The sequence below is a fragment of the Acartia tonsa genome, chromosome 7 (genome assembly GCF_053477335.1).
Source record: "Acartia tonsa isolate MP-2025a chromosome 7, ASM5347733v1, whole genome shotgun sequence".
NCBI classification, from domain to species: Eukaryota; Metazoa; Arthropoda; class Copepoda; order Calanoida; family Acartiidae; genus Acartia; species Acartia tonsa.
The window spans coordinates 28,161,768-28,172,383 of NC_137266.1; positions in this window are offsets into that span (position 1 = coordinate 28,161,768).

A 10,616-nucleotide genomic window follows, 5' to 3' on the forward strand; every position below is an offset into this window, starting at 1 on the left:
ATAACTACAAAATTTATTATGTATTTGTGTTTGTCCTTTAGAAATAATGCATATATCTTAAAATTAATAAAGTAAAAAAAAACAATTTTGACATTGTCAAAAAATTATAAAATTGTAAAAATCTGGATAATAATTTCATTACAAGCTGTCTTGAGTACAATCATTTCGGAAAGTAGACATTATTATACCATTTTTTATAATAACAATATAAAAGTTTATGTTAACAGCATTATAGATTTAATTTGTTTTTAAAAATATATATCTTTTTTGAGGAGGCTTTTAAATCTTAATCTTAGTACTATATAGATAACTTTCTTCCTTACAACTTTCCTAAATGTTTTAACTGTCCGTAGCAATGTGAACTGAACCAGTGCACAGGTCTGTTTATATGTTATATTTAGTAGCGAAGCTACTCTATAATTCACTTTGTCTATTCATTAGTCAGTCCGGATTTTTTTTCAATGAATTTGTAATTAAAATTAATCTGTATTTGCCTTTTATGAAAGGATTTTACGTCCTGATAAATATATGTGAATTATTTTAAATTGTAGCTCATTTATGACACTATACATGCTATACTCTGCTTTTACAGCTACCAAATAAATGTAATTATTTTAAATTCCTGAAAATCAGAAAAATCTGTAAATTGCTAAATACAGTTTCAACTGATTTTTGAAAGACATATTTGTTAAATGTTGCTACACTTGATAAAATCATCCTTGTTAGAATGTACTATAGTATTTATAACACAGTACAAATAATAATAAAACAGGCTTTGCTTACAAAACACAAACAAATCAATGGAAACACATTTGAAAAGATAGCATTGATTTTAAATGATAAATATGCTCTAATTTTTTACAAAAACTAGGCAAAACATTTATTTTTTGTCGTTGATAACAATATCTTATTCTTATAGTCTTATTTAAAAATAATTTTACACTAAATCTTTTGATTTAATTGTTTTAACTCTTGCACATTAGGTCACGTGACTTTAATTAATAATAAAGGTCCCCCAAATCCTTATACCAAAATGTTTGGTGATTTTGATTAATTAGTAAAGTTCCTTCAAACCTTATTCCAATGACAGCTTATGAGCTTTCTAGCAGCTAAGTGAGAAAGCAAAATTTCTTCTGATAAACAACTTTCTGCAATTTCATAGGTCTTTGAAAAAAGAAAATGGTTTCATAGCTATTTATCACTCTATATATATTACTTTAATGGAATACCCCATTTATTATAGTGAAAATTCTCAAGTTGATTGCAATTTGCAATATTGTTTTCATATCTTAATTAAGTTTTGACACTAAAGTGTTCTTGTTCGTTTGTTCTACCATTTGCTTTAGGAGCTTCGCTTTGTGAATGTTGTCATCCTTGTTATTTTGTCTTTCAGAAGCTAAAGATTATTTAATTTGTCCTATGCGTAATAAAATATTTAATACTTATTAAATTATAGAGCCATATCTAATAACTTTTTTCTATTGAACTATTCCTGCTTAAAATGAATTGATCGCTACCCTACAATTTCTCTTTAAAATCTATCTCTCATAAAATCAGTAAATCAGAAATTTTCCATCAGACAACACGTTTTAAAGTGTCAAAAACACATTGATTTAAATGGCTGATTTCATACTAGGACACGGCATAACATAACATAAAGTTAGTATGTTTTTCAACCTAATTTTTTTTTTAAATACACTATTCTAAGATATAAAGATATATTCGATTTTAACATTCACTTACAATTCCTTTTTTCTCTTGTAGGAGTGAATCAAGCAATATTAGCTTGGTCGTTTAAGATAGGATTATTCCATTATTTCAAGATAAAACTATTTTGCATAATTTTGCACGTTTTTATGTAAATTAGCAATATATTTGGACAAGTAAATCACAATTTTTAACTGGCGGAAAACATTAAAACAATAGTCGTTCTTAAACTAAAAATTGGCACATTAAAAAAGTTTTAATTTTTTCAAAATACACTTCTCTTTCTTTGAATTTCTTTTTAATCTGATTTAAAAGTTAAGTGTATCGGTTATGTTATTGTGTATGTTGGGAATAGGGAATTATTTTCAATAATTTTAATCATGTGAGATTTGTATGTATTCTTTTTTTCTGCCATATCTCAATAAACATTTACAATTTAAGAAAAATATCTAAAACACATACATTTATAAGTTATTTTTATATGTTAGAATTCGAAGGATAAAACATAATATTTCAAAACTTTTAATTTTTATAGACATTTTATTTTTAACCTTTTTCCTTTTGAATTGATCTTCTTTATCTTTTTATGTCTTTTTATCCAGTTTTCTATTCTTTCTTCCTTACTTATTATATTTCTATTTTTGAATGCGAATACCGGATCATATCTTATCAAAAGTTTCAATGATTTAATCCTGAGAACTTTGAAAACAAGATGTTTTTCATAGATTCTAGATCACAAGAAGAATATTATCCAGAAGTAGCGAAGCAAATATCATTTTGTTTTCTCAAAGATTCTATTAGCAAGAATGAGATTATTCATAATGAGTAGAGCTTTAAAAAAAAGTTTTTATTCATACATTTCATTTGTTGATTTAACCTTATATAAAAGTACAGGATTTTTGTCTGTCTGCACCGAAAGATCATGCTGACAGCTGAACCGATATGGTTCACCTTTATAGTAAATATTCTCATAGGTCCTGGGAAGGTTTAAAATTAATTTGGGGGAGGGTACAACTACCCTCCCAAGAAAAAAAAATATTGTTTTCCCTTCTAATACCAAAATTTAACTTGAGGGTTGGACTCCCACTCACGATTCCCCTCCCCAACCTCAACTTCTAGTGCCCAGAGGGGCGTAGTTACTAGTAAATCACAAGGAAATAAACATGGGACCTAAATATGTACATTACTAACCTTAAAACAGAAAAGCAATATTCCGACGCACGAATTTTTTAAAATGTATAACAGCTACGCTCCTTGGATATAATAGACATCGTCTTTACATAAAAGAGTCCAATTGACGTTTTTTTCAGCTAGTAAATCAAGCTCATTTTCTCCAGTATTTTTTTTGCATTCCTTTCACAGGGATTTAAGGAACACGTTGAAAATATGTTTGATAATGGATCAGCCATCTTTACTAATTAATCAAGCAGCTTATAGTGCCTAATAAGAAATGACCTCATACAATACAAATGACCAATAATAGGCCAGTATACATTCTACTAATGGTCAATTACATTTGTATCATTTGGTCATTTGTATTGTATGACGTCATTTTTTATTAGGCATTAAAAGCAACTCCTAAATAATTTTAAAAATATCTACCTATTCTAATCATGCCTTTATTAAAAACATTCCTAAAATGATATAATTACAGTATAAAATTTTAACAGCGAACATAACCTTTATGCATGGTATTAGATGACCTGACCCCAAGTCTTAAAGTAACACACACTCAATGGTATATGACCCTCCCGCCCCACTCTCCTCCCATTGATATATGCCTAGCCTAAAGTACCCCTCCAATGATTTGAGATTACTTACATGACTTTTGTATACCCCCCCCCCCTCCCACCCAACTATTCACCTCATATTTTGAAGTTACTTAGATGAATGGAATAATAGATTATATGTGATTCTGTATCTCATCTCCCCCTTCCTCCCTCCCTCCAATTCAGTATCTTATTGTCAATCTAGTTAACAAATAATGTCCCTTGTATGTACTCAAAAGGACACTCAATGGTTTTAAAATGTTTATAAAGTTTTTGTTAACACAATTACTTGAAATTGAACCTCTATACTTATTTTTAAATAGCGAAGCTACAAAAAATTAGTAAATATTAATATATAGGAGACAAATTGATCTTTTTATTTGATGTATTTTTTTTCTTTCTGTGTTACTTATGGAATGAATTGTCTTTGTTGATTGCTTGTAAGTTAAGCTTACAAAATTACAGAGTGATTTTATTTCAAATCTTAAAGAAATCAATCATATAAAGAGTGTCCTTTCAAATCTTAATTTTCTCTCTTTCTTTCTTCTTAATTTCACTTTTTCTCTCTGTCTGTCTCTCTCTCTCTCTCTCTTTATCTCTCTCTCCTCTCTCTCTCTCTCTCTCTCTCTCTCTCTCTCTCTCTCTCTCTCTCTCTCTCTCACTCTCTCTCTCTCTCTCTCTCTCTCTTTATCTCTCTCTCTCTTTCCAACAATTTATTCCTCTCTTTGTCTACTTTTAGGCATGAATGATGTTCCATTAGTTCAGTAAAATTTTTTTCCACCTTAAATAAAGTCAGTTTGGTTGAATTAGTCATTCCATAGCCCCGCTATTCTACAGTAAAATTGTCATTGTAAATATTGTTTAAGAAGCTTCGTTCGTTATTACTTGACTTTCTGTTGTTTAAGTATTATATTCTAAAATATAGGACTTTGTGTTTTTTTTATACTAGAGACTACGCTCCCGCCTGCCATCTAGGGACTTTGTATTTGAAAGTTAATGGAGGGTGAAAAACCTTTAACCATCCCAAGACTTTAATCTGAAAACAAAATAGTCTTAAACCATCACAGGACCTATGTGAAAATTACCTAAAATACTCTTAAGTATATTTGTTCAATTCATAGTAGTTTATTAATCATGATAGTTTTAAATAACTATATCCATTCTATCATAAATAATTATGCTGTAATTTGAGAACTCTACTGAGGCACAATAAATGTTATGTAGTTAATAAATAATAAGTATGATGTTCTCATGTACTTAATCTTAATCATACAAATCAGATGTTAGAGACAGGGACTTATTTTAATAGATTTTAATCTTGTTTAATTTATATTAATTTTAATCTACGGAAGGTTTATTTTTGCCTCAGTAATAATTTATTTTGACGGTCATTAAACTTAAATTTACTTTTTTCTTCAGCTCTTCCTATGTATATTTAGGATTAATGAACGATAAATTGTATATATCCCCTAAATATCAAATGAACCCCAACTGCTTGGTAAAATTATTGGTTTGAAAGTTTGGACACTTCTAGTTTGAATAAACCAAACAATGCTTTGTGAAATTACTCAAAGATTCCAAGCCAATTAGTTTATAGAACTTTAAGTACAAGTATAATTAAAATCTGAAGTCCCCGCCTTTCCTGACTAATTACTGTTTTTAAAAAATTTTATGGGGAATCATTCTTAATAAATTAGATTCCAATCCATGCATATAAAGGGTTATTTAATCATGATGTGAAGAATAAGAGGGTGAGATAAATAATCAAGATTATGTTAAAGGGAGAAACTTAATCATACATATCTAAGATTTAGAAAGAAAGAATATTGATAGAGATAGAGATTGTGAGATTTGTTGTTATGAATTGAAAAACATGAAAATAAGAGATTTTGTTTTAGGGGAGTAGAAAAAAATGAAATAAGAAGAGCAGCAATAACAAGACTACAGTATTAAGACAAAACAAAACCAGTCGTGTCTATAAGAAGCTAAATAGAAACAAACTTAAAAAGAAAAAAATATTATGATTAATATTAAAGATATAATTGAATTTTGTCAAAATCTACTCAATCAAATTTTCGGAAGCTTACGGTCATTCTGACTCATTTACACGCTATATTTATATAGTAGATTATCCTAATAAGAACAGTAAATTATTTTACAGTGGTAAAACTATAATAAAAAGAAGTGTTAACTGTTGATTTTGTTTCTACCAACAAACAGACGTAAATATCTACTCTAATTTAAAAGAAGCTGTTCTACTAATTTGAATACGGCGGTAAGACAAAGTAAAACATAGTTACGATAAACTATTCACTGCTTTTCGAATGTCTGTATACAAAAAAGCATGAAAGTCGGTAATAAATAAAAAAGGACATTTTTCATATACAAAAAAGTAATAATCTGTAATGCAATAACGATAAAGTTTATATCATTGCAAATTCAGTAATCAATAAATATGAATTTTAAAGTTTGTGTTTTTGCGAGTGTTACTGGACTCTACAGGTGTGTGTATTATTTTACATACTTTATTTTCAAACCTTGAAGTAAAATGTCTGGCTTATTAAACGAAAATAAAAACAAGTTTTAAAGAATTTTACATGGAACTTTAATGTCATAGATAACAAACTTTTTTGGACAGTGCTTAAGACATTTAAATCAATAAGTTTACCATTTAATTGTAGTAAGATATAGATAGATGTCATGCAGTAAATTGCTGTGAAAATGTCTTTAAAAACCGACTTATGTAATGTTAAGTAGCTTTAGGTATAGGCCTGAATTTTTGTTTATACAAAAATAAATAAAATTAAGAAAAAGCGTAGATGGATTAAGAATTAAGTATCTGAAGGAATAAAACAATGGACGATAAATTGATTTACATCCCTATTAATGATTTATAGAATTACCACTTCTGTAGAAAATTTCAATTGGAAAGTTTAGAAACTGCATGCTAATAGGAACCAACCATTCATAATTTACTAAAAGTTTTTGAGCCAATAAATAAAAGAAAGAGTTCATTAAACTTTGGGTAACTGTTTAGATTAGATTATTATAACTTTCAAGAGAGATAAATAGATAAATCTTAAAGCAATATAGAAGCTGCACTTTTATGAAAATACATTTAATTACTCTGCTGTTATGTATGACAACCAGCTTTTTTTTTCTAAACCATTAGGCATGGTATTTCTAGGGGGAAAATTAGGCATACCTAGATATTTTTTTGTTAGGCAAACTAAACTTTCCCAGATTGTCCCTAGTTTTTTAATTGACTTGTTCTTTAATGCTTTTAATTTTGCTATTTTTAGATTGATTATTTTAGAATTTGTTAAACCTCTTTATAGTGCCTCTAAAAAAAATGACGTCATACAATACAGATGGCCAGTGATAGGCCAATAAAAAGATTAAATTACCAAAGACAGGCCAGTAAACATTCTAATTGACCACTGGAAGGTCATTATGATGTTATAGGCACTGTATAAAACTACGTACTTGTTAATTGTCAATGTTAGTTAGCTTACTTTCTTTTTAGCTTTTTAAAAGCGAAGCTTTTCTATAATTAGGGTCGGTCCGTCCGTACGTCCGTAACGGATTGCTTTTTCCGTTAATTTAGGCATGTTAGAATTGTCCTATCGATTTCAAATTTTGCATGGGGATTCCTTTAGTAGTTCGGTACGATTTAGAAAGCGTAGCAACTCTATAATCATTACCAAAATGTCCGTATGTCCATTTTAAACATGTTGATTTGTTTTTCAGTACGCCAATCGAACAATTAAATCACGACCTTTTTTTTTAAAGTTAAGAATTAAAGTGTTTAAAATGGACGTACGGACATTCTGGCAACGATTATAGAGTTGCTAAGCTTTCTAAATCGTACCGAACTATTACAGGAATCACCATGAAAAGTTTAAAATTGATATGACAATTCTAATATGCCTAAATTTACGAAATAAGCTATCAGTTCCTAATGTAGAGACGGACCTACCCTAATAATAGAAAAGCTTCGCTTTTAAAAACCATTAAGCATGAAATGATGAAACTTCGTCTAAGAATTTGTTGAATTCTAGAAATGTTTTGGACGTTATCTGACAAATTTTGGGCATTTTTCAGTAGTTTGGTCAAAACTACAGTGGTACAGGGATAGATTAATGAAAGTTTAATCTGACCTCAATATATTATGTATTGAGAAAAAAATAAGATATGTATTTTATATGTAACTAGTAACTCTGCCTCTAGCATCTAGGAGCTCTGCACGTCAAGGGGACGCGGTGGAAAGAAAAATAACATTAAACCATCACAGGAATTTAATCAAAATCATAAAATAGCCTAAAATCATTCCAGGACCTATATAATGACTCCCTTAAATGAAGAATATAACCGGTTCACTATTTATTGAAATCTTAAGCTTCAGAAAAAAAAACCTTGGGTACTATTATATATCATCCTTTTCTTGCCTCTAATCTAATAATTATTATTTTTATACATTATAAAAAATTATATGACTGAGATTAATTATATGAACTGGGACCACCTGATAAAAGATGTTCAATCAAAGGGTTGGTTTAAATGTTAATTATAACTAAGGTGGATCTTAGTAATTTTAACATTCTGTTTCTCTGTGAAAATTATTTCTATTTATACCTCGAAAAAATACCCAAAGAGGAAACGTTTTTAAAAGCAAAGCTTTCATACATTTGTCATATCCTTTCGTTCATAAGTATGTACGACGTAAAAACCTGCGAAAATGCGATTATTCTTAAATTAATAATTAATGTAGAAATTAACAAAGAAAGCAACTCTGATAATTTTTATGCTATAAGTTGGTATTTTTATCCTTTATGTTTATCTGCTGCTTTGGATGTTGTCTTCCTTGTTTTTTAAAGAATTTTTTTTGTACAGGTGCCGAAATAGCTCAGTAAATGGGCCTAAATATTTACAGTAGTTTTTTTCGTATTTAGTATTTAGTAGCGAAGTTATTCCAAAGGTGTTCATGTAGGTCTGTAGGTTTGACCGTAATTAAGAGATTTGTTATGTTTTTCAAGGAGGAAGAGTAGAAGGGAATTAGATTTTGTTGATACCAAAAGTATTTATAAATGGACTCTCTCATTGGTTGGTTGAAAAAATGTTGGGAGCTTTTTTTTAAATGTTTCAAACAAGCAGTATTCGAACTTTTCATTTGTCATCGTTTGGGATGTACATTGTACATTCATTTATTTTAATGTATTTCTTAAAGAAGGTAAAGTAAGTAAATCAAAAAGACATACATATCAGAAAATGAGAGAGAGTAAAAAAGAGAGAGATAGAGAAAAAAGATAACTGTTAAAAAGTAGGCCTAACATAAATTCTTATATAATAGGTTTGTTCCTAATTGATATCAATTCTTTAAAGTTTGCAAAACCCTTGAAAATAATGGGAAGCATATTCCTTCTTTTTACAATTGAAACAACCATTACTCCCCGACACCACATTCTCAAATTCGTATCTTGATTCTTTGTAAGGTTAGGCTAATTAAGTGTCCTAAGAACCCTCTTGGATAACAGCTATAGGAGAGGACTGAAAGTTTAAAATTATTTGGTTTTGGGGGGTTATCTTTTCAATTAGTGGATTATAAGGATTCTACTAAATGGGAAAAATCTTTTAAATTGATTTAGTTTCTGCATTTTGTTAGATAGATGAATAGATAAATAGATGGATGGAAGAATGTATTAAGTTAGATAATTAGTTTTGAAAAAAGATATATATTAAGGAGAGACAATATCATCATTGCAACAGTATGTCTCTGTGTCTTTATGTCTGTAGCTTCAGATCTCGCTAACCGCTGGATTGATATGGTATTTCTTTACAGCGGCACTACTAATAGAACCATGGAAGGTGTAAAATTATTTTGGTGGAGGGTGCCTCGAACCTCCAAAGGGATATTGAAAGTGGAGGGTCGGCTTAACCCCTTTTCTTCTACCCCTTAAAAAGATAAACTTTAGAGTACCCTTAGGGCCCCTTAAAGGCTAGAACAGAGACATTTTCGATTTTCGGGAATCCAGGTATGAGTCTTTGGTTTGACTTTAGCTCGCTATAAGTGAAGTTACGGTTGAGATATCAGAGTTAAGTCTTTTCTATTCTCTTACTGGGGTATCTCAGTGTACTATCCTGGCTTGGTAGTTTGATATCTCAACTATCAAAGCGCTAAGACAACTTTTAATGAGACCGCTTCGGTAGAGATAGGAAAAAATTCACCCAAAATTCATAATTGGTGGAATTTTGACATTTTGAATATCTTCTTTTTTAGCCTGCCCAATGCGGGTAAATGTTCTTTGATCTCATCGACCGGAACAAACACAAGCATACATATGTATAAAGAGCACTCACACAAAAAATAGGGTTAAACCTTCATTAGAAGGGGGCAATAGCATTACAAAGACCGGTCATTTTTCGTAAAATATACTGTAGATAAAAAAGATAAACATCCAATAATAACTAAGAAAACACTTCTTAACATTTTGAATGTTTATGAATGTAAAAATATGTCAACCATAAATTGTTTGCAGCAAAGCGACACTGCAAGTGTCATTGGTCTGTCTGTTAAATTGTCGGTGATGCATGATGACAAAATAACAATTAGGGAAGGCTTTCTTTGTGGTATCATGCCTGACTCCCGTCACTGTGGTATATGGATTATTCTGGACCAAGCCATATCATATTAGAGACGTTAAAAATAGTGCTGCTGTATCCAGTGCGTACATTAAAAGTAAGCAAATAGGAAACGTAGAATGAAAAAAATTGCAAAGCTGCGCATTAAAAAGGCTGCGCTACTATAAGAATGTCATCCTTGTGAGTATGTCGTACGCATGGCATAAACATAAAAATAAACCTCAAAATATTCACATACAAGGTTGTTGGAGCTTACCTACTCTAAAATACTCCTGCAAATTTTTGTGTTATATATTCCTTATATAAGAAAATTTAATACTAAAAATTTATCAACAGTCACTCTCTCTGTCCATCGTTGGCTTAAACTGGGTTCAAATTAGCAATGTTCAAACTTATCAACAAATCTATAGAAAGGGTGCATTATCATTTAAGATGTATTGTACATTAATTTATCGCCAGTTGTCTTATCACTGAAGATTCCTGGTAAATAAAATTTTGGTA